Source organism: Meriones unguiculatus, chromosome 20 (assembly GCF_030254825.1).
Source record: "Meriones unguiculatus strain TT.TT164.6M chromosome 20, Bangor_MerUng_6.1, whole genome shotgun sequence".
In the NCBI taxonomy this organism is placed as follows: Eukaryota; Metazoa; Chordata; class Mammalia; order Rodentia; family Muridae; genus Meriones; species Meriones unguiculatus.
The window spans coordinates 8,292,137-8,317,654 of NC_083367.1; positions in this window are offsets into that span (position 1 = coordinate 8,292,137).

Consider the following 25,518-nt stretch of genomic DNA (forward strand, 5'->3'; position numbering starts at 1 on the left):
TGTAGATTTAGTGTTTTGACTATGATGTGACGTGATGTGTTTCTTTTCTGGTCTAGTCTATTTGGAGTTCTGTAGGCCTCTTGTATATTTATGGACATCTCTTTCTTTAAGTTTGGAAAATTTTCTTCTATGATTTTCTTGAAAATATTTTCTGGACCTTGGAGTCTGGAGTCTTCTTTTTCGTGAATTCCTATTATTCTTAGATTTTGTCTTTTCGTAGCATCCTTGATTTCTTGGATATTTTGTGATTGGAACTTTTCTGATTTTACTTTTTCTTTGAGAGAAGTATCCATTTCTGCAAGTGTGTCTTCAGCTCCAGAGATTCTCTCTTCCATCTCTTGTATTCTGTTGGTGATGCTTACTTTTGTGGTTCCTGATCTTTTCTCCAAGTTCTCCAGCTCAAGGGTTTTCTCATTTTGTGTTTTCTTTATTGATTCTAATTCTGTTTTCATGCCTTGCAGCATTTCTTTCATGTGTTTGAATTTGGATTCCTGTCTCTCTATGATGGCCTCTATTTCTTTTTTCATTTCCTTCTCATATGCTGCTAATTTTTCCTCTACTTGTGTATCTCTTTGTTTGGCTATGTTTGCCTGTGTTTCTTTAAGAATATTGTCTATTTCTTCTTTCTTTGCCTGCAATTGACTGGCCATCTCTTTGAAAGACTTGTTCATTTCCTCCTTATGAGTCTCAAATAATTGGGCAAGCATGGCTTTAAAATCATTTTCCTGTGCTTCTGCTGAATTGGTGTATCCATCTATTTTGGGGTTTGCTGGTGAAGTCATGATGTCCTGATTTATGTTGGAAGTGTTCTTTCGCCTACCTCTGGCCATTGGCTTATCTGAAACCTTCCCTGTTTGTTTTTGGATTCTGCAGATCAGACTGGTGCTGTCTCTCTCTGGTGTCTGAAGAGTTCTTCAGGAAGCTGAGCACTCTCAGTGTGTGCTGAGGACTAGCTGTACCTGTGGGAGGAAAGTACGCAGGCGCAAACGGGGCAAATGCAAGCGTGTGTGTGCGCGCGCACGCGCGTGTGTGTGTCTGTGTGTGTAAATGTGCGTGGATGAGTTTCTCGAGGGACAGAGTGATGGCTAATGTTGAACCCTTGAGTGTGTGGGAGGGGCTCTGCACTGTATATGTTGCAGGCGTTAATGATGATTGCAGCACAATTTCTGGCATTAACTGCCTTAACTTTTCAGTTAGACCCACAGGGCAGGAACTTCAATGTCCCTAGTGCCCCTCTTTTTCCCAAAATGGGTATGTGGGTGGAGGGGGGTTCGATGCCTGGCTTCTGATTTAGAAGGACCCAGGATCTGGGGAACTGCAGATTCTCAAGGGTGCACTCACTTACAGGCAGGTCTCTTGGCAGAGATCTTGGTATCCGGGGCTCTCTGCTCTCTGGTTTGGCCCTGCTTCTTTGATGTGTTCTGCCAGTTCTGTGCTGCTGTCACTGCCAGGTTCTGAGGTCTTGCTGCAGCTGGAGATTCCAGGGTGGTCACTTCAGCAGGGATGGGGTAACCTGGCTCTCTGTTCTCTGGTTTGGCCCTGGTTAGTCTTAAACTGGAGGGCTGTGGTGCCCCGCCAGTTCAGTGCTGCTCCGCCGCCAAGTCCTGCTGTAACTGGAGACTGGCTTGCTAGTCCCAATGCTTTCTGGGAAGTCCTGGGATCTCTTCGTTGTGCTCTCCAAGCTTGGGAGGCCCAGCGCCTGGTGTGTCCAGGTTGTATGACGTTTCTGCCTGGTTTTGGTGAGTATATAGCGTATTCTCTGTCACTGTGGGATTGGGCGAGCTGTACCGTCAGTGATGGTGATCCTGCGGAGCTAGTATGGTGTCTAGCAGATTCACGCCCTGGGAGGATGGTGCAGCCGCCGCTCGAATCTGGGACTCCAGGACACGTACTGCTGGCTTTTGTCTGCTGCTAAAGTGCTTGGGGCTCCATCTCAGCAGCTGTATACCCCAGGAAGTTAGGTCTGCGCTGAGAAAGATGAGTCCGCTGTGCCGCTGTGCCGAGGAGGAAGGAGGTCTGGGGTAAGGGAGTGCTGCAAGAACAAAGGATCGTTTCTCTCCTTCCCCAAGCAAGTCTCCGGGTGACCTGAGGCCAAAGTTTTCACCTCCTGCGATGTTCCCTGGTGTTCAGAAAGCCTCGCTGTGGATTTCCTGGGTTGGGGGTCCTTCCATTCTCCAACTCAGAAGATCAGGTATCCCACCGCTCAGAAACTGTGTGTGCTAGTCGCCATCTTGGCTCCACACCCCAAGAAAATTTATTTAAAGAGAAAAATTATTCAAGATCCTGTTTATCATGAGCAGAAGTTTACTTTTTTAGATTCTATGTTGGAACCATAAATATTAATCTGATTATTAATTTACTATAATGATAATTTTTCTCTCCGTAAGCTACTGACATTTCATTTTTTATTGATGTTTCAGAATCATGTTCTTAGTTTTTAGTGTTAGTCATTATTTTTATAGAAATGTGTGAGCCTTTCTAATTTTGATGTCTTCTCAACTATAAAGTGTTTTAGATTATACTGTCATATTTTTGAACATTTTGCTTGCTTTTTCTGTTTGTTCTTCCTCTAAAACCACTGTTAAGAAAAAAACCTAATGCTCCCTGAATCTCTCAAATTTTTTTCACATTTCTCAATATATTATCTTTGTATGGTTGAGTTTGAGGACTATCATTCAACTACTTCATGGTATTCCCCTTGCATCCATTTTGTTATGTAAACTTATTTTTCTTATTGCATATTTTATTAAACAAATGTTTCCCATTATTCATTTTTTACTATTTATTTTATTTATAGTATGTCTATCATTTCACAAATACAACTCCATTTGTAATATTAGTAATACTTCACTTTTATGTTTCTAATTCAAACTTATCTCCTCAAAACTTTTTAAGTTTAATGTCTTTATTATGAGAATTTTTGCAATAAAATATGATTGTCAGCTCATATTATATCTGAAAACAAAGCAAAGCAAAACAACTCTAGTATTTTAATAGAGGTTACCAGTATGTGCGATTTGCTTCTGGGAAAAAATATATATATATCTTGTCTACAAATCAACTACAGATGAATTTACTGGATCAGAATATAAGTTTAATTTTAGTCACTTATTAAGGAGCAATTTATTAAGTGCCATTTATTAAGAGTGGAGATGGACCATCCTTAGATTGCAGAAAGTTAGTCTGTGTCCTTAGCCAATTCTTTCTCTTTTTTTATAGCTCCATGAACATTTTCCTTCTCCTGGTCTTTCTGATTTGTCAGTATATAGATCAAAGTTCTCAATTATTTTTTTAATAATTAATACTAGAAAAAAAACAAAGGATATCTATATGTTACCACACAATGACATACACCTAACACCATGGACATGCATATTTAAAACAGTATTTTAAGAAAACAAGGATGATGGGGGAGGGAGAGAGGGTAGGACTGGGAGGGGAGGAAGGAAGGGGCTACAAGGACATAAAGTGAATAAAATAATGAGGAAACAATTAAAAATTAAAAACACACAGGGATATGTCAATAGAAAAATTTTAATATCTAAATTGTTTTTACTGAGTGACTGTTGTATTTCACCAATGGTTCTAGGTTCTGTAAGAGTGTAGTCTTATTAAATATGTATTCCCGTTGATGCTGATTAATACATAATACAAAGTACATTCCATTTCTAGGTCTGCCATTTTTTTTACAGTCACTCTGTCCAGCAATCCAGTCTTGCATGAGGAACATTGTTTCTAAAACAGTTGTATAATTCATGACTGTCCATGATGGAAAGCTTCTTCACTGTATAATTGCAATGTTCTTTATAAAATGTAAACACTGTGAAATTCTGAGTCTTTAACTGAGCACAGGTTAATACATATTAATTTATCATGTAATCATCTTGCTTTGTGTTAGGAAGGATCTAGGGGGAGCTTGCATTTACTGATACTCTGGAAAAAAAAAACAGGTAAAAATCAGGAGTGAGATAAGCAATGGCACAGTATGAACCTCCAACAGTTCTGGTGGCATAGGAGATGGGCACATGTTGATGGTATGTACTGAGCAATGGATAGCCCTGAACAAAGCCTTTCTCATTCCCAGTGCCCTCACAAACACTATGCAGTCCATTGCTAAGCCTCTATCCAAACATGGCTTCCTTGTTTATTCATGTTTAATGCCTTCATGCTGGAGGACTTGGAGTTCCCAATCTTCCATTCCCTTTCAAAGAATGGGCTTTTTATCACCCTGCATAAGTTGCCAAAACAAAAGAACTCCTCAATAAGGAGGCTTATTAGATTTATTAGAAAGGATAGCACAAAGCAGAGATAAAATGTGTGGTTAAATTCTGGCAAAGCAGTTCCAGATGCTACTCAATTGGTCACTTGGCCCCTTGAAAGGTCACTCGTAGGTGTCTGCCGCAATGTTCCCTGCTTGCCACCACTCAGTTGTGAGGTATTTGAAAATCTAGTTCGTGATCTATGATTTACTTGGGATTGCCATATAAACCTCATGGTTTCCCTTCTTTTCCCCTCCATTGCCACTTGCTTCTCCATGTTCACACAACAGCAACCATTCTCGAGATCAGTCAGTAGCGTGTGAGAGCTGGAGAGTAGCCTACTGTTTTCTGGGCTTTAGAAACAGAAGAAGGCTGTGATCTGTTCCAGGTTACTCAAGCAGCAACGTTTCAAAAAGACTTGAGGAAGTGAGGAGGTGCTTCAGGCTGAGGCTTCGCAATTTGTCCAAAGTACATAAGGTCAAAGAAAACAATGAATCACTGTTCGGTAATCAGCACACTGAATCCAGGGTAGTGTTCTCTTTGCAAAGATAAACTTACTTGAGAAAGGGCAGGAAGCATTATCTCGAGGGGTATTTTGAAGAAAAACCAATTTGCTCTGTGTATATATGTGTGTGTGTGTGTGTGTGTGTGTGTGTGTGTGTGTGAAGGCATGCAGTCCATTGTTATATCCTGAGTTGGTCTCTACCTCAACTTGAAGCTCAGCATTCCAGTTACTCTAGCATGCATGTTGCTTTGGGGAGTCTTTATTTATATGTCCATCACAAGCCTTTAAGTTGCTTCTGTAGGTCATAGTCAGGTCCTTCTGCTTGTAATGTAAGTATTTTATTTATTGATCCAATGCCCCAGACTGCTTTTCATGGTCTGTGAGGCCTTGTTTTATGCTTAAAACATTTCTATAAGTATATTCATAATCACTTACCTTTTTTATACTTAAGTAGGACAGGATCCCAGATACTGCTTTTAATATCATCTTCCTCTGATTACAGTGAATACGTATGCACATCATTTCATCATATATAACTTAAAAGGAGCCTCAGCACTACTCAGGAACCTCACCATTTCTTTTCTGTACTTCTATAAACCATGTGACTAACAGTCTAATTGATTCTTTTCTTTACTGCTATATACATCTTATCTTTTTTCTTCCAATACCAGACAACTCCATAGGCCCACTCCAAATTTAGCAACCACTGTGGACATAGCAGCAGCTTTCACCAAGTATGCCTATTTATCTTTTCCCTCTCCCTGTCTGGGTGTTTGGTTCCCCTTGTAGTTGCTGCCTTCCTACAGGCTTGTCAGTCTTCTCGGAAACAAGTTTGGGGAACTGGCTTGATTTCCTTCTTTAGCTCCAAGCTGAAAGGCTGCTAGTACCTTTCTATCTGTCCATTCTAAGGTAGACTCTGGCTCCTACTCACAAAAGGTTCTTACAGACATAATTATTTTGGTTTCTAGTCCTGAATTTTCTTTTGATTTTATAACTTTTTTTTTCTTATTTTCATCTGTCCCGCTGCTCTCATGAGTCTACTCATTGTCTTCCTTTGTCTTTGGAGAAATAAGTCAGGAACAATGTTTGTTTTGTCTGCCAATGTATCTGTCCCTTGATGCCTCACTTGGAGCTTATGTGATTGCCAGGTTGATCTTCTAGCTGTTTCTGTTTGCTGGCACCTTTCTATGGTAAAGGTAAATGAGAAAAATACAAGATAAACTCTGACCTAACAGTTTCTAAAATCTTGTCTGGGAATATAGTATTCTAAAACAGACATATGAAAAGGAAGAAAGAGGATGCCAGAATGAAGTCTCCTTGTTTAACTCAGAAAAGCTTTCAGATGATGCCTGTGGAGCGCTCACTGAATGCTAAGCCTCATGAGAATTGGAGTAACATTATTGATTGCATTATAGAGGATGTGCTGTATTAGAAGAGTCTGTAACTGGGATTATAATGCTTGCTGGAGGATTATGTCTATATTGTTTCTGAAGAAAGATAATATTTGCCATGTGTGTTTTATGTTGAAAAAAATTCCAAACCCTTGTGCTCTTAGTGATTAGCTAAATCTTTTTGATTTATTAATTAATGTACAAAATTCCATATTGCCATGGTAATACACCTCAGAATTTAGACAACATACATGTTAATGACTCTTGTCTTTGACTGTTAATAGTAAATGACATGGAAGTTTTAGACAATTTGTTACAAAAAGGTAGAAAGTAAAACATGATTGATGATTTCAGATCAAAATAATAAATAATGGTCCTTAAAGATTTTCATCAGTGAGATTCTTAAAAATACTATCTATATTCAATAAATTTTGAATCTGGATGAACCAAACACTTGGCCCAATAATTTTGTTAAATTACTATATGAAGAAGCCAATTGAAATTGTAATTGAGTAGACTTTTACATGTGATATTTCATTATAGTCTAATACTAGCATTAAGAGATATACAGCAGTTCTCTTATTAAATCCATTTAGCAAATAAGATGGTAGAAAAATCATGCTGTTTAGGGAACTCTGTGTCTTCAGTAGTGTCTGTTTCAGTGAGTATAAACTCATACCACCCTGCTCAAATAAGCATGAGCATTCTCTAAGGATGCAACTAGAGATCAAGAAATAAAGAAACATATGGAGAGGCAGAACCCAGGGACTCCGCCCTTTTGCCCATAGCCTTGTCTCTGCTTTTGTATCTATTTCTCATATTATCTGTTTTCTTCTTTTTAAAATGATTTTTAATTTAAAAAAACTTTTTGAATTAATAAAGCATACACCTCTTAAAGACTCTAGGTCCCAAAATCTAAATACATTCTAACTAATCAAAAGGTTCACAAGTCATATTTTCTTTATACAATATAAAATTGTATAAGTAACAAAATAGTAAAATATTTTTGAAGCTAGCCACACAGAAATATTTTAATTAAAGTTTTATTTTTATATTAATTATAGTTTGTTTACTTTGTATCCCAGCTGTAGCCACCTCCCTCATTCCCTCCCAATCCCACCCTCCTTCCTTCATTTCTTCCCTGCCTCTCTCTAAGTCCACTGATAGGGGAGGTCCTCCTCCTCTTCCATCTGACCCTAACTGGCTGCAGTGTCCTCCTCTGTGCCCTAGCAAGACTGCTCCTCCCTCAGGGGGCAGGAGGGGAGGTCAAAGAGCCAGCCACTGAGTTACTGTCAGAGACAGTCCTTGTTCCCCTTAATAGGGAAACCCCCTTGGATACTGAGTTGCCATGGGCTACATCTGAGCAGGGGTTCTAGGTTATATCCATGCATGGTCCTTGGTTGGAGAATCAGTCTCAGGAAAGACCCCTGTGCCCAGATATATTTGGTCCTTGTGGAGCTCATGTCCTCTCCAGGTCTTACTAACTCCCTCATCTTTCATATGATTCCCTGGACTCTGCCAAGGTTTGGTTATGAGTCTCAGCATCTGCTTTGATACACTGCTAGGTAGAGTCTTTCAGAGGCTCTCTATAGTAGGCTCCTGTCATGTTTCTTATTTTCTCCTACTTCCAATGTCCATCCCATTTGTCTTTCTAAGTGAGGATTGATCATCTTACCCTGGGTCCTCCTTCTTGTTTAGCTTCTTTAGGTGTACAGATTTTAGTATGGTTATCCTATCTTATAGGTCTACTATCCACTTATAAGTGAGTGTATACCACGTGAGTCTTTCTGCTTCTGGGATACCTCACTCAGGATGATCTTTTCTAGATCCCACCATTTGCCTGCAAATGTTATGATTTCCTTGTTTTTAATTTCTGAGTAGTATTCCATTGTGTAAATGTACCACAATTTCTGTATCCATTCCTGTGTTGATGGACATCTGGGTTGTTTCCAGGTTCTAGCTATTATGAATAAAGCTACTATGAACATGGTTGAGCAAATGGCCTTGATGTATAGTTGAGTGTCTTTTGGATATATGCCTAGGAGTGGTATAGCTGGATCTTGAAGAAGCACTATTCCTAGTTGTCTGAGAATGAATCAGATTTGATTGCCAAAGTGATTGTACAAGTTTACATTCCCACCAGCAATGAAGGAGAGTTCCCCTTTCTGTACAACCTCTCCAGCATGTGTCACACAGAAATATTTAAGTAGTCTTAATTTGTTGAAACAAATTTTGAAACATAATGATAAGCTACTTAGAACACAAGGCTACTGCACACAATAAAATGACCAGAATGTTCACAGTACTCAGTGAAAACCCAAAGCCATGGACACTGCATTTCATACAAGCAAAATGAACCCAATATTCTGAATGTTAAGAGTAAAAAAAAATCAAAAAACCAAAAAGAAAAACACAAAACAAAACAAAAACAGAAAACAAGGTAACATTAAATTATAAATATATTTTAAACAAAACCAAAATAAACCAGAACACTGGTTTTCTGAAGGAATAGAAGCCCATCATTCCCCAGGCTAATCAGGTAAGCTGCATAGCTGAGAAAAGATCTACCAAGGAGTTACACTGATTAAAAGAGATTACCATGCTAGCAACTCTTTAAATTTTCACAGGATATATTACTTTTCTGAAAGACCTGGATGACAATGGATATCACTGTGTAGATGAGGCTGCCCTCAGACTGGAAGATCACATAGCTCTGTCTGCCTCTGCCTCTGCCTCTCAAGTGCCACCACACTCCAGCTAAATTTCTTTAATTTCATGTAGTAAATAGTAAACGTAACAGAGGCACACTGATAATGTCAATTATCAAGAAAGGACTTGTCCTCTGAACTTGGTCTCACATGCAGTTTTTCTACATCTCCTTGAACAAATCACTGCCCTGCTTTAGCTGCTGTGTGCATAGAGTTTACACAGCCATCCTGTCCTCAGCTCAGCTACCAAACGCCCAAAGCTATAAGTTGTAAAACAGCCCTAAGACCTATGTTTATGTATAAATACACTGCCCCCCCCCAACAAGCAAAGCAGACTGTAAACCACCAACAGGACAATCACATTTTGGGAGAAATGTATCCTGGAAAGGTATAGTCATATGCCATATGCCTGCCATCTGGACGCTGTGTATTTTGTCCTGATATATACTAATCCCACATGACTCCTAAAGTTTTGAAGACACTATCCAATGAGGAGGCATCATCTTGCCAGGACACTGATGAAGGATGATGATGCTCCCACTGACCAGGGAAAGTGGTTCTGCCATGACAAAAGCATTACAACACACAATGCAAAGATGGCTGGTGTTGAAACTGCCAAGCCTTGGTGATTCTTTTAGGCTGTAAGTAGGTGTATTTGTCCAAATTTTAAGGACAGTGAGTCTTTATTAAGAGAATGACTATTGAACCAATATAATTTAATGTCTACAGAAAACACAAATGAACTATGAAACTTTCTGTTTAAAATGAATCTAAGTGGTTCCTAAAGTGCAGAGATGGTTTCCTATTGGATAATCTATTAGTCAACAGCACACTAGGTGGGATAAATGTAAGGCCATCTTAAGAGTGACTCAAGAGTTTCCTCCCAATAGGACTCACTCTACAATCTTCCTCATTTAACTTTCTATAGAACTCATAGCAGAGAGAGGCCACCTTTCTAGAGTCTATGTAAAAAGCCAACTTAAACTTAAAACACCCCAGTCTTCCCTAGAAGAAAACAGAACTAGAAGAAAACTGTTGGCCTGTAGGCTTAGATTTTTTATTAAGCATACTTTACTTAGGGTACTTAAGGGCTTCTACCTCCCTTCCACCCACTGACCAGAGGTAGAGGAAAGAGAATATTAGGTAGAAGGAGTTGTAAACCTTTTTAGAAGTAGTTCCTCAAGATGAGTCCATTCTTCACTGTCCGAGTTCCAGCAGTGCAGTCCAAAGGCCAACACCAAGCAGCATCATGAATCAACACCATTCAGAAGACTGAGACAAGTCAGCGAAAGCCACAAGACTCGGTTGGATTGCCCTTAGACGTTCTTTGGAACATTTCTCTCTGCAAAGGCAAGTGTTGAAGGACAAAGATCAGCGCAGCAATGTCAATCCAAAAAAATGATATCTCACTGTCTGTGCTCTTCTATATATTTTCTCTCCTCGCAGAGTCCACCTGTGAATGTTCTCAGCAGACAAAATTCATAGCTCTTGCACAAGACAGCTCACAACAAAACATCATGTGCCCTCTCAAAAGACAGCTTCTAGCAAAATATCACGACTCAACTGAGTATTCAAATAAACCAGAAATATTACAAATAAAGCTGCTACAAGCATGGTTGAACAAATGTCCTAATTGTGTACTTGAGCAAATTTTGGGTATATGCCTAGGAGTGGTACAGCTGGGTATTGAGGAAGCACTATTCCTAATTGTCTGAGAAAGCGCCAGATTGATTTCCAAAGTGGTTGTACCAGTTTACATTACCACCAGCAATGGAGGAGGGTTCCCCTCTCTCCACAACCTCTCCAACATGTGTTGTCATTTGAGTTTTTCATCTTGGCCATTCTGATGGGTGTAAGGTGAAATCTCAGGGTCGTTTTCATTTGCATTTCCCTAATGGCTAATGACGTTGAGCATTTCTTTAAGTGTTTCTCTGCCATTCGATATTCCTCTACAGAGAGTTCTCTGTTTAGCTCTGTTCCCTGTTTTTTAAGTGGATTACTTGGTTTGCTGCTTTTCAGCTTCTTTTTTTTTTTTTAATTTTTCATCAATTACACTTTATTCATTCTGCATCCCCCCATAAGCCCCTCCCTCCTCCCATCCCAATCCCACCCTCCCTCCTCCCTCTGCTTGCATGCCACTCCCCAAGTCCACTAATAGGGGAGGTTCTCCTCTCCTTTCTGATCTTAGTCTGTCAGTTCACATCAAAAGTGGCTGTATTGTCCTCTACTGTGGCCTGGTAAGGCTGCTCCCCCCCCCAGAGGGAGGTGATCAAAGAGCAGGCCAATCAGATTATGTCAGAGGCAGTCCCTCTTCACATTACTATGTAACCCAATTGGACTCTGAACTGCCCTGGGCTACATCTGTGCAGGGGTTCTAGGTTATCTCCATGAATAGTCCTTGGTTGGAGTATGAGTCTCTGGGAAGTTCCCTGTGTTCAAATTTTCTTGTTCTGTTGCTCTTCTTGTGGAGACCCTGTCCTCTCCAGCTCTTACTATTTCCCAGTTCTTACCTAAAATTCCGTTCACTCTGCCCAAAAGTTGCCCATCAGGCTCAGCATCTGCTTTGATAGTCTGAAGGGCAGAGGCTTTCAGAGGCCCTCTGTGGTAGGTTCCTAGGTTGTTTCCTGTTTTCTTCTTCTTCTGATGTCCATCCTCTTTGCCTTTCTGGATGGGGATTGGAGGTTTTAGTTAGGGTCCTCTCTCTTGCTTACTTTCTTTAGATGCACAGGTTTTAGTGGGTTTGTCCTATGTTGTATGTCTATATGAGTGAATATATACCATGTGTGTCTTTTTGCTTCTGAGACAACTCACTCAGGATGATCCTTTCCAGATCCCACCATTTACCTGCAAATTTCATGATTTCCTTATTTTTCATTGCTGAGTAATATTCCATTGTGTAGATGTACCACAATTTCTGCATCCATTCTTCAGTTGAGGGGCATCTGGGTTGTTTCCAGCTTCTGGCTATTACAAATAAAGCTGCTACAAACATGGTTGAGCAAATGTCCTTTTTGTGTACTTGAGCCTCTTTTGGATATATGCCCAGTAGTGGTATGGCTGGATCTTGAGGAAGTGCTATTCCTAGTTGTCTGAGAAAGCGCCAGATAGATTTCCAGAGTGGTTGTACAAGTTTACATTCCCACCAGCAGTGGAGAAGGGTTCCCCTTTCTCCACAACCTCTCCAGCATGTGTTGTCACTTGAGTTTTTGATCTTGGCCATTCTCATGGGTGAAAGGTAAAATCTCAGGGTTGTTTTGATTTGCATTTCCCTAATGGCTAATGAGGTTGAGCATTTCTTTAAGTGCTTCTCTGCCATTCGGTATTCCTCTACAGAGAATTCTCTGTTTAGCTCTGTTCCCCATTTTTTAAGTGGATTACTTGGATTGCTGCTTTTCAGCTTCTTTAGTTCTTTATATATACTGGATATGAGTCCTCTGTCAGATAAAGGGTTGGTGAAGATTCTTTCCCAATCTGTAGGTGGTCGCTTTGTTTTGATGACGGTGTCCTTTGCTTTACAGAAGCTTTTCAGTTTCATGAGGTCCCATTTATTGGTTGTTGTTCTTAGAGCCTGTGCTGTTGGTGTTCTGTTCAGGAAGTTTCCCCCTGTACCAATGAGTTCTAGGGTATTTCCCACTTTTTTTTCAAGCCGATTTAATGTGTCTGGTTTTATGTTGAGGTCTTTGATCCACTTGGACTTCAGTTTTGTGCAGGGTGACAAGTATGGATCTATTTTCATTTTTCTACATGTAGACATCCAGTTAGACCAGCACCATTTGTTGAAGATGTTATCTTTTTTCCATTGTATGGTTTTGGCGTCTTTGTCAAAGATCAGGTGTCCATACGTGTGTGGATTTATTTCTGGGTCCTCTGTTCGGTTCCATTGATCCACCATTCTGTTTCTATGCCAGTACCATGCAGTTTTTAAAACTGTTGCTCTATAGTACAACTTAAGATCAGGGATGGAGATACCTCCAGAAGATCTTTTATTGTAGAGGATTGTTTTAGCAATTCTGGGTTTCTTGTTATTCCATATGAAGTTGAGAATTTTCCTTTCCAGGTCTGTAAAGAATTGTGTTGGTAATTTGATGGGCATTGCATTGAATCTGTAGATTGCTTTTGGTAAGATGGCCATTTTTACTATGTTAATCCTACCAAGCCATGAGCATGGGAGATCTTTCCATCTTCTCATATCTTCTTCTAATTCTTTCTTCAGAGATTTGAAATTTTTTTCATACAAGTCTTTGACTTCCTTGGTTAGGGTTACTCCGAGGTACCTTATGTCATTTGTGGCTATTGTGAAGGGTGTTGTTTCCTTAATTTCTTTCTCAGCCCTTTTGTCTTTTGTATACAGGAGGGCTACTGATTTTTTTGAGTTAATTTTGTATCCTGCCACTTTGCTGAAGGTGTTTATCAGCTGTAGGAGTTCCCTGGTAGAGTTTTTGGGGTCACTCACGTATACTATCATATCATCTGCAAATAGTGATAATTTGACTTCTTCCTTTCCAATTTGTATCCCCTTGATCTCCTTCAACTGTCTTATTGCTCTAGCAAGGATTTCCAACACTATGTTGAAGAGATATGGAGAGAGTGGGCAGCCTTGTCTTGTCCCTGATTTCAGTGGGATTGCTTTAAGTTTCTCTCCGTTCAGTTTGATGTTGGCTATAGGATTGCTGTATATCGCCTTTACTATGTTTAGATATGTGCCTTGTATCCCTGATCTCTCCAATACTTTGAACATGAATGGATGTTGGATTTTGTCAAAGGCTTTTTCAGCATCTAGGGAGATTATCATGTGGTTTTTTTCTTTCAGTTTGTTAATATGGTGGATCACATTGATGGATTTCCGTATATTGAACCACCCCTGCATACCTGGGATGAAGCCTACTTGGTCATAGTGGATAATATCTTTGATGTGTTCTTGGATTCGGTTTGCAAGTATTTTATTAAGTATTTTTGCATCAATGTTCATAAGGGAGATTGGCCTGAAATTCTCTTTCTTTGTTGAGTCTTTGTGAGGTTTAGGTACCAAGGTGACTGTGGCTTCATAGAATGAATTTGGTAATATTCCTTCTGTTTCTATTTTGTGGAATAGTTTGAAGAGAATTGGTGTTAGCTCTTCTTTGAAGGTCTGGTAGAATTCTGCGCTGAAGCCATCTGGTCCTGGGCTTTTTTTGGATGGGAGACTTTTGATGACCGCTTCTATTTCTTTGGGGGATATAGGTCTATTTAGTTGATTTACCTGGTCCTGGTTCAGCTTTGGTAAGTCAAATCGATCAAGAAAATTGTCCATTTCATTTAGATTTTCAAATTTTGTGGCATATAGACTTTTGAAGTAAGTCCTAATGATTGTTTGGATTTCCTCAGTGTCTGTAGTTATATCCCCCTTTTCATTTCTGATTTTGTTGATTTGGGTGGTGTCTCTCTGCCTTTTAGTTAGCCTGGCTAAGGGTTTGTCGATCTTGTTGATTTTCTCAAAGAACCAGCTCTTGGTTTCATTGATTCTTTGAATTGTTTTATTTGTTTCCAATTGATTGATTTCAGCCCTGAGTTTGATTATTTCCAGCCGTCTACTCCTTCTTGGTGTGTCTGCTTCTTCTTTTTCTAGGGTTTTTAAGTGAGCCATTAGGGTGCTTGAATGAGCTGTCTCGAATTTCTTTTTGAAGGCACTTAGTGCTATGAACTTTCCTCTTAGCACTGCTTTCATTGTGTCCCACAAGTTCGGGTATGTTGTGTCTTCATTTTCATTGATTTCTAGAAAGACTTTAATTTCTTTCTTTATTTCTTCCCTGACCCAGCTGTCATTTAGTAACAAGTTGTTCAGTTTCCATGTGTGTGTAGGCTTTTTGTTATTTCTGTTATTGTTGAGGTCCAGCTTTATTCCATGGTGATCAGACAAGATACATGGGATTATTTCAATCTTCTTGTATTTGTTGAGGCTTGCTTTGTGACCCACTATGTGGTCTATTTTGGAGAAGGTTCCGTGAGGTGCTGAGAAGAAGGTAAATTCTTTTGTGTTTGGGTGTAAAGTTCTGTAAATGTCTGTTAGGTCCATTTGATTCATGACCTCTGTCAGAGACATTGTTTCTTTGTTTAATTTCTGTTTTGTTGACCTGTCCTTTGTTGAGAGTGGGGTGTTGAAGTCTCCCACTATTAATGTGTGTGGATCTATATGTGCTTTAAATTTTATCAATGTATCTTTCACAAATGTGGGTGCCCTTGTATTTGGGGCATATATGTTCAGGATTGTGATGTCTTCCTGGTGGAATTTTCCCTTGATGAGTATGAAGTGTCCTTCCCCATCTCTTTTGATTAATTTTTGTTGAAAGTCTATTTTATCAGATATTAGAATGGCTACTCCTGCTTGCTTCTTGGGTCCGTTTGCTTGGAAAGTCGTCTTCCAACCCTTTACCCTCAGGTAATGTCTATCTTTGTGTCTTAGGTGTGTTTCTTGTATGCAACAGATTGCTGGGTTTTGTTTACGTATCCATTCTGTTAATCTGTGTCTTTTTATTGGAGAGTTGAGTCCATTGATGTTGAGAGAGATTAATGACCAGTGGCTGTTAGATCTCTTGATTTTGATGTTGGCTGTGGTCATCAGGTTGTGTGCTTGGTTGCTTTTTGTTTTACTGAAGTGAGGTTATTTATTTCCTGTGTTTTCTTGAATGTAGCTAGCTTTCTTGGGTTGTATTTTCCCTTCCAGTGTCTTCTGTAATGCTGGATTTGTTTGTAGGTATTGTTGAAATTTGTTTTTGTCATTGAATATCTTGTTTTCTCCATCTATGAGGACTGAGAGTTTTGCAGGGTATAGTAGCCTGGGATGACATCTGTGTTCTCTTAGGGTCTGCATGATATCTGTCCAGGCCCTTCTGGCTTTCATAGTCTCTGTTGAAAAGTCAGGTGTGATTCTAATGGGTTTGCCATTATATGTTACTTGGCCTTTTTCCCTTGCAGCTTTTAGTATTTTTTATTTGTTCTGTATACTTACTGTTTTGATTATTATGTGGCGGGAGGATTTTCTTTTCTGGTCAAATTTGCTGGGTGTTCTGTAGGCCTCATGTATTCTAATTGGCCTCTCCTTTAGCTTGGGGAAATTTTCTTCAATGATTTTGTTGAAAATATTTTCTGGGCCTTGGAGAAGGGAGTCTTCTTTTTCCTCTATACCTATTATTCTTAGGTTTTGTCTTTTCATATTATCTTGCATTTCTTGGACGGTCTGTGTCAGGAATTTTTCAGATTTAACATTTTCTTTGACAGATACATCGATTTCTTCCATTGTATCTTCTACACCTGAGATTCTTTCTTCCATCTCTTGTAGTCTGTTGGTTATGCTTACCTCTGTAGTTCCTGTTTTCTTCCCTAGATTCTTCCTTTCCATTATTTCTTCCATTTGTGTTTTCTTTAATTTTTCCAATTCTATCTTCAGGTCTTGAGTTGTTTTGTTTACTTCCTTCACCTGTCTGATTGTACTTTCCTGTTTTTCTTTTAGTTCCTTCAACTCTGTTTCTTTCATTTCATTCAGTGTTTTAAGCATTTCCTTTCTAAAGGCCATAAACTGTTTGGCTGCAGCTTCCTCTATTTCTTTACGGATGGCAATATTCTGTTTGAGTTTATCTTCCTCTATGTCTTTACGAATCTTATTTGTTTCCTCTGTTATCATCTTCATGAGCATAGTTGTTAGGTCATCTTCTTGGATTTCAGTTATGGTGGGGTGTCCAGGGCTACTTGCCCCTGGGTAACTGGGTTCTGGAGATGCCATATTGCTCTGTCTTTTGTTGCTTGAGCTTTTACGCTGGCCTCTACCCATTGTGTTATCTTAGGAGTTTGGGGTTATTTTCTGGTGGTTCCTGGGGATCCTGTGGTGGAGAGAATCCCCTTTGCAGAAAGCTGGATTTTCCTGAAGGATGTCTTCTCAGCTTTTTGGGTATACTCCCTGGATGGCTGGTGTTTTTTCAGGAGTTGCTCACCTCAAGGATATAGACCTGAGTGGTAACTGTGGTCTTTGTTAGTCGAGAGGGTTCTCCTCTCACCCAGGGAAGTCCTGAGGGCAGCTGCCCTGTTTCTGGGTTTCTTGTTGCAAATTTAATGATCAGCTGCTGTGACCCAGTTGGACATCAGGCGCGCCTCAACTGTTTGTGCTTGTGTCTGGAGCACAGCTGAGTGCTGGCGCCTCGGCCCAACTAGACTACTAGACTTTTTCTAGGGAAGGATTGGGTGATTTAGATCAGTACAGTTTCCTTCCTTTCCCGTGGATTCTCTGGAGACACGGACTCCTAGTGTCTTTTTTTGCCCTGGTGCACACTGCTCAGTGTCCGCCAGCTGGCTGGCCACAGAAATTTGCCTGTGCCTGGAGCACAGCTGTGTGAGGGCGGCTCAGTCTCTGCCAGCTGTCTGGTGCGCAGAAACTGCCTGTGTCTGCCTTTGCGGCTTTTGGGAGCCTGAGTGCTTCCCTCAGATGGGTAATTTTCCGGGGACCTTTTCAGGTTGGGGGTGAGCTGAGTGCTCTGAGATCAGACCCGCCGTTTCTATCTCCGGCGGCGAATCAGGCGCGCAGGCAGGCAGGGCTCTGTGCCGGAACCTGGATCCCCGGCTCTGGCTCCGGGCTGGCTCCTGGGGTGCCCGTGGAACCCGCCCGAGTCTTTTCCAGGGGATGTCTGGGTGACCTAAGGCCGGTCCCAATCGTTTCCTGTACCCTGGGGTTATCTCTCGACTGAAAATTCCAGTCTCTGATAGTGTGGTGCCCAAGGTTCAGTCTGGGACCGTGACCAGAGACACTGGCTTGTGGCTCTGGGCTGGGGCTGGGGCTGGCGGCCGGCTGCCAAGCGTCTGGCGGAACCGGGATCTCTTCCGCGGTTTAGCCGGGTGAGTTAAAAGCTGATTGAATCCCCCACCGTGGGGTATCCTCTCACCTGGGAAACACGATGACTGTGTTTTATGGCCGAGAGTTCTGATTGCTGTTCACTGTGCTGATCCTGCTGTGCTGCTGCTCAGAATGAGAGTCCTCCCGGTGCCGCCATCTTGCCCCTCGCTTTTCAGCTTCTTTAGTTCTTTATATATACTGGATATTAGCCCTCTGTTAGATAAAGGGTTGGTGAAGATTCTTTCCCAATCTGTAGGCAGTTGTTTGGTTTTGATGATGGTGTCCTTTGCTTTACAGAAGCTTTTCAGTTTCATGAGGTCCCATTTATTGATTGTTGCTCTTAAAGCCTTTGCTGTTGGAGTTATGTTCAAGAAATTGTATCCTGTGCCAATGAGTTCTAGTAGCAGCTTTATTTGTAATAGCCAGAACCTGGAAACAACCCAGATGTCCATCAACGGAGGAATGGATACAGAAATTGTGGTATTTTTACACAATGGAATACTACTCAGCAATCAAAAAGGAGGAAATCATGAAATTTGCAGGCAAATGGTGGGATCTAGAAAAGATCATTCTGAGTGAAGTATCCAAGAAGGAGAAAGACAAACATGGAATATACTCTTGCTTATATAGACCTATAAGATATGATAAACCTAATGAAATCTATACACCTAAAAAACATAATCAAAAAAGCGGACACGGGGAATGATGATCTATCCTCATTTAGAAAGACAAATGGAATATGCATTGAACGTATGACAGGAATCTACCGCAGAAAGCATCTGAAAGACTCTACCTAGCAGTGCTCCAAAATAGATACTAAGACTCATAACCAAACCTTCAGCAGAGTGCAGGGAATCGTATGAAGGAAGGGGGAGTTAGGATGATGTGGAAAGGATAGGAGTTCCACAAGGACCAAATATATCTGGGCACAGGGGTCTTTTCTGAGACTGACACTCCACCAAGGACCATGTATGGATATAACCTTGAACCTCTGCTCAGATGAAGCCTGTTGCAGTTCAGTAACCAATTAGTTTCCCATAGTGAGGGGAACAAGGACTATTTCTAACAGGAACTCAATGGCTGGCTCTTCGACCTCCCCACCCTCCAAGGGAGGAACAGTCCTTCTAGGCCACAGAGGAGGACTTTGGAGCCAGTCCTGAAAATACCTGACAAAAGGGAGTCATATGAAAGGGGGGAGAGGTCCTCCCCTATCAGTGGACTTGGAAAGGGGCAGGGAGGAGATGAGGGAGGGAGGGTGGCATTGGGGAGGGAATGAGGAATACAGCTGGGATACAGAATTAACAAAATGTAACTAATGAGAAAAATAAAATTAAAAAAATGAAAAAAAAAATAAATAAATGTGCAGTAACATATCTGACATATGCCCTGCTTGGATGTAACCCTGGGCTTCATCCATGCCAGACAAGTGCTTCCCCAACTGAGTCACAGTGGGTTCGTCTTGAAATTAGTTACATTGTTTCTTTGTCTTCTAATATTATATTTTAACTATGTTGTGAGCAAGACACTTATTTTCAAATCCTGTCTCTAGCGCTTAAATTTGAATGTTCACATTACCCTGTATTTGGAGGAAATTTTCTTTTATAATTCCATTAAACAAATTTCCTATGCCCTTTCAAAAAAAAATCAGAAATATACACTTCATCAGCCATTATCATTTAATATAGTTCTAAATCTGAGTCAACAAAATTAAAAAATATCATCATTATTCAAAGATGGTATCAAGTATTTCCCTAAAATCCTGTGAGGACTTACCAGAAATGGTATGAAAATAAGTATGATTAGATACCAGAAAACTATGGAGTTATGGTCTGTTCCTGAAGAGGCTAACTATCAAGTCTCCAGTGGATCAGCCTGCCCAGTCATGACCAAGGCAGGTTCCTGGCATTGTCTGAATTACTGCATCAAGCCTCTAAGATAACTGACCTCCACCCAGGTAAGAGGTTTCACAATATGACCACAACAATGGAATCTAAACCCACAGCTAACCTTAAATTCTTTTCCCTTTATCTATCTATCTATCTATCTATCTATCTATCTATCTATCTATCTATCTTACAGGATCTCCCTATACCACTTGCTGTCCTGCAATTCAATTCACTGTAGACCAGGTTGACCTCTAACTCAAAGAGATCCTCCTGATTCTGCTTCCCAAGTGCTGGGATTAAAGGCATGTGTCACTATACCAGGCTTTCTCTACCTTCTTTTGATACTATCAAAGATCTGAAGTTTCCTGGGATATTAGCAAGCTATAGTTGCAAACTGGGTTGTCCTAGACTCTGTGACAAGGATCAAACATTATTTCAATGGTTTTTATTCAAATAATGGTAAGAAAACATGACTTTTGTATTAGCCAATAAGCACAGAGGTGTTTCGGCTGTGGTGTGATGTCAGCATTCACAGTATTAAAGTATACAGTGATATTGAGTAGCAAAGTAGAAACAGAGACATTTTTGGTGTAGTGGAAGTTCTGGTTTCTTTAAAAACTCAGGTATGTTATGTAAACAGGTTTTTGTTTTAATCTCAAGTGTGGGATATGGAGCTGCTTTTAGTTTATCCACCACTGAGAATTGTCTCCTGAGCAGCGTGATCTTTGCCAGCTGGTAAAAGCCTCTGCAGCTCAGAGAGGGGTGTGGGCTTTGCCAGATATAAGGTGGTTTAATCTGAGGACTAAGAGACAGAAAGCAGGAGATGGACAAAGAAAGAAGGCTGCTGGTTCTGCTGGACTGCTGGAAATCCTGCTGACTAAGGTTGGTATTTCCCCAAGAACCTGATGTTCTTAACAAACCAAAGCAGCCAAAGATAACTCTACTTCTCTCCACTAACATGTTTTTCTCTCCTACCTAGTGTTGGGGTGTTGAAAGATATTAGGAGAGATAAGGAGAGGAGAAGAAAGGTAGAAGCATAAGAGAACCCAAATAAAATAGTTTAAAAATGGGTGTTACATTTTTGTTCCAATATCAATCCTCATTCAAAGGCAGGGCTGGACAATGGGTTATAATTAAGCAACAGAAATTGTACTTTTCTGAAGGCTATCATTCTAAACAAAGCCAGACAGTGTTCTCAACCTCAAGAATCCAACACGGGTACAAAACTTAAACAAACAAGAAAAGGTGGATATATCTCCATTGGTTGGGACTTTGCTTAGAATGTGTAAGACCCTGGGTTACACGAAACCTTCCCTCCCCCATGCACTCATAGGGAAGAGACAGAGAAGAGGAGTGGAAGGAAGATGAGAAGGGAACAGGAGATGTAGGAAAAGCAAAAAGTGAAGTGTGGCAAGTGTAAAGAAAATATGCACTGCTGTCTTTTGATGTAGACCCAGTACTATAAGAAATAGGTCCAGCAGGCTACAGAAGATAAAATGTTTGCACAACATGTTAATTAGAGAAGAGGGAAAAGGGATCATTTTTCATAATATTTTTATTGATTATTTGGGAATTTCACATCATGAACCCCATGCACACTCTTTTCCCAGTCTTCCCAGTTGTGAGTCCCACACTTGTGAACTACCCCGACAAAAGGAAGAAGAAGCAGAAGAAGAAAAGAAGAAAACAGAAACAACACCAACCTATGTTGCCCATATATTTACTGGAGCATGGTCAAACACCCATTGGCCAGCCCCTTAAAGAAAACTGAGTTTTTCCCCAACTGGTACACCTGCTTGTACACAAGCCAACAACTGTAGAAAGCTTCACTTCAGCATTTTAGCACATTTATAAAAAAGTTCTCTTTGGTGGCTGAAAAGGATATATTTTAGACAGAGTTAAATAGACAGGAGACAAAACTTTTGGTATCAGAATACTTAAAGTGGTAGAATTTAAAGTGAGGGAAGATCACCCTAAATGCCATGCAGAGATGAAGTCACTAGGTAGATGTGTACAAGATCTAAATGACTGAAGACACTTTTAATATTAACTCTAATAAATGAATTCCACAAGGTGCCAAAACACATTACATCAAGGATCTGGTTGTTCAGTCTGCATTGTGCTTCCCCCAACACACAAGATTTTAATTTTATTACTGGTAACAAACATTACAAAGTGACTTGAACAATTACTAAAGCATTTTCATGTACAAGAAAGCATTAGTTTACAAATTCCTTCGTGGGAGGCAGAATATTTAATCAGTGCTAATTATTCCAGTACAATTTTCAAAATAAAGAACTTGACTGCTAATGCAAGTAAAATATTTCAGAATACTAAAGATTATGTAAAGAAGATTATGCCCCAATTTAGTTTTAGTTGTCCATATCAAGTTTCTAAATAATTGTGTGTATATGAGTACATGAATGTATATAATGTAATAATGTGTATATAACACCCACTTAACTGTTTTCTTAGCAGTCCAACTCTGAGTGTGTGTGTGTACGTGTGCATGTGTGCGTGTGTGAAGAAAATGTCTTACAAAGTACTTTGTATCCCTGTCTGTTCTGTAAGTCACTGTATGTCATAAGGTGGCTTTCAACTTGCAGTGACCCTTATGCCCCAGCATCCTGAGTTTTGAAATTATAAGAGTGTGATGGAATACCCAGTAAATCTGTTATTTTTAATGTTACACAGAAATTTCAAGTCCTAAATAATCAATTCTCATTTATGTGGAGAATACTTTTTCCATGAAGCAGAAAGCAGATTGCTCATTGTTTTTATTAGTTAACATATTGTAAGCCATCAACTAATCCTTAGAAGAATTATGTCAATATTTTTATAGAAATGGCAAAAAATTAAAAAAAAAACATTGCAGTATTTTGGGTCAAAAGCCTTCTAAATAAAAACTGCCAAAATATAGAGTGTCACAGTCCTAAAGCAAAGCTGTCATTGAGCCTTTTTAAGCTAATGGATAAATATTCTGTTGTCAAAATTAGTTATTGTGTAGTCATGTATATTTAGGTAATAGGCTGAAGCAACTTTGAGGTTGCTATGGTTTGGTGGGTAATTAATATAGCTAAAAATAACCCACTGCAAAATGATGGGGACCTGGTAGCTAACAGTACAATTTAATCCTTGTTATTTTGTGTGTATTGGTTTGTTTTCTGGAAACTGAAATTGGTGATGAGCTACATAGGTTTCTGGAAAGATGTGAGAAAGAAAATCAACACTTGCTGAGGTAATAAATTCAAAATCAGAAATGCACTAATTTAAGTGATGGAAGTTCAAGATGGCAGTTTTAGCAGTACATGATAATTAATAAAGAGGTGCTCAGTTGGCTCACATGTAGAGAATAAGAGATGTGGGCTGCTCACAACTACATGAGACATCCTTGTCACACCTCTGCCCCTCCCCCTAAGGCTACTGGATCAGAGTAGAACTGGGGACACAAAGAGCTTTAGAGCTCGAGGTGGTTGATCACTTCAGGAAAATAACAATTTAATAAACACAGCAGATCTAAAGTATAAAATCACAATAGTTGTGACACCATGCACAAGACCAAATTCCATCAAGGAAGGGGAGAAGAAGATACAATGTACAGCTACTAACTGAGAAGATATTGACAATATAGCTTCTGGATGAGGGAGACTCAGCAGGAACCCCAGTAGGTTGACAACTCCAGCACAGGCCATATTCTCAAGAGTAGCTGTGCAACACAAATTGGACTTGCTGTGAAAAGAAAATAAGAGAAATCCAAGTTTGGTAATTAAGGAGCCAAGGGTCAGCCTGAGAGAAGTTAGGGAATGAAAGTGAACACAATCTGAACATGTGACATGGAATTTTCAGTGTTTTAATAAAAATATAATTCAAAGAGAAAGATGGAAATTTTTACTGATTGTGCAAAAGAACTGAATGGAAAATGAACAGTACAATGGTACAGGTCTAACTGGATGTCTATGTGTAGAAAAATACAAATCTATCCATACTTATCACCCTGCACAAAACTAAAGTCCCAGTGGATCAGAGACCTCAACATAAAACCAGACACCAAACCTGTTAGAAGGAAAAGTAGGGAAGAGCCTTGATCACGTTGGTACAGGACAAAACTTCCTGAACAGAACACCAACAACGCAAGCTTTAAGACTCAATAAACGGGACCTCATGAAACTGAAAATCTTCTGTAAAGCAAAAGGCACTGTCATCAGAACAAAATGACAGTCTACAGACTGGGATCTGACAGATGGCTAATGTACAGAATATATAAAGAACTCAAGAAATTAAACACCAACAAGCCAAGCAATCCAATTAAAAAATGGGGTACAGAGCTAAACAGAGAGGTCTCAACAGAGGAATATGAAATGGCAGAGAAACACTTAAAGAAATGTTCAAAGTCCTCAAAACGACCCTGAGATTTCACCTTACACCCATCAGAATGTCTAAGATCAAAAAGTCAAGTGACAATAAATGCTGGACAGGATTAGGGCCCTGCAGGGACCAATGATACAACCAAGGACCATGCATGGAGAGGAGCTTGGCTTCTCTTCTCCAATGTAGCCCATAGGAAGCTAAGTCTCCAAGTAGGCTCCCTAGAAAGGGAAGCAGGGACTGTCTCTGACATGAACTCAGTTGCTGGCTCTTTGATCACATCCCTCTGGGGGCTACTGTCTTACCATGCCACAGAGGAAGGTGATGCAGCCAGTCCTGATGAGACCTAGTAAGATGGGATCAGTTAGTAGGGGAGGAGGACCTCCCCTATCATTGGACTAGGGGAGGGGCATAGGAGAAGAGGGAGGGAGGGTGGGATTAGGAGGAGATGAGGGAGAGGGCTACAGCTGGGATATAAAGTGAATAAATTGTAATAAATAATAAATAAATGACATTTAAAAAAGAAAAAAGAACAACACATTCACACCCACACACATATAAATATATATGCTAAATACATAAATACAACCACTTGATATGTAATATGTTACTTGTATGTACATTTTTGGAGCTAATCCTTTGGTTTTGCATAGCTATCTGGTATACACTTTCCTGGGACATTTTACTTCTCTTATTCTCAGCATTCCTTCTCTCCCCTAAAGGTCATTTTCTAGGGTCAAGGCTTACAGGGTCTATTCCCATTAAGATTTCTATTGATGTTCTGTATAAAGATTGAGCATTTTCCTGGGGTCTTCCTTGCTGTTTAGCTTCTTTAGGAGTATAGCTTTAAGTGTGCTTATCCTACATTATATTGCTAAGATCCACTTATGAGTGAGTATATACCCTGTGTCTTTCTGCTTCTGTGTTACCTCATTCAAGGCAAAGACAGGGAACAGGACAGGAGCTACCACAGACAGCCTCTGAAGGACTCTACTGATCCAGGTATCAAAGCAGAGGCTGAGACTCACAGAGGGAGGGTGGAATTGGGAGGGAATGAGGGAGGAGGATACAGCTGGGATACAAAGTTAATAATCTGTAACTAATATTAAAAAATAAAAAATAATAATGGAAAAGAAAAGAAAACCTAAGTCACCCTTCTGGGGACAAACTCACATGGGCTCTACTCAGAAAATAATGGTCTTTAAAGAGCTTGGAAGATATGATGGGCATTATAGCCCATGTGTGCATCTCATAGGCATGTAACAGTCATACTAACAAGTCTAGAGGACATAGATCCAGACAGTAGATGCACATCTCCTTGGGGATGATCTGAGTATATTCTTTGTTTGATATTATATTAATTATCATAATTGCCCAACATTGTAGTAATAGGCAAAAGGTTTATTTGAAACATGTATGTGTGTGTGTGTGTGTGTGTGTGTGTGTGTGTATTAAAGTTTTATGATGGAAAAAAATTTGGGCAGAGTGCAGGTAATCTTATGAAAGAAGAGAGAGACAGAAAGACCTGGAGGGGACATGAGTTCCAA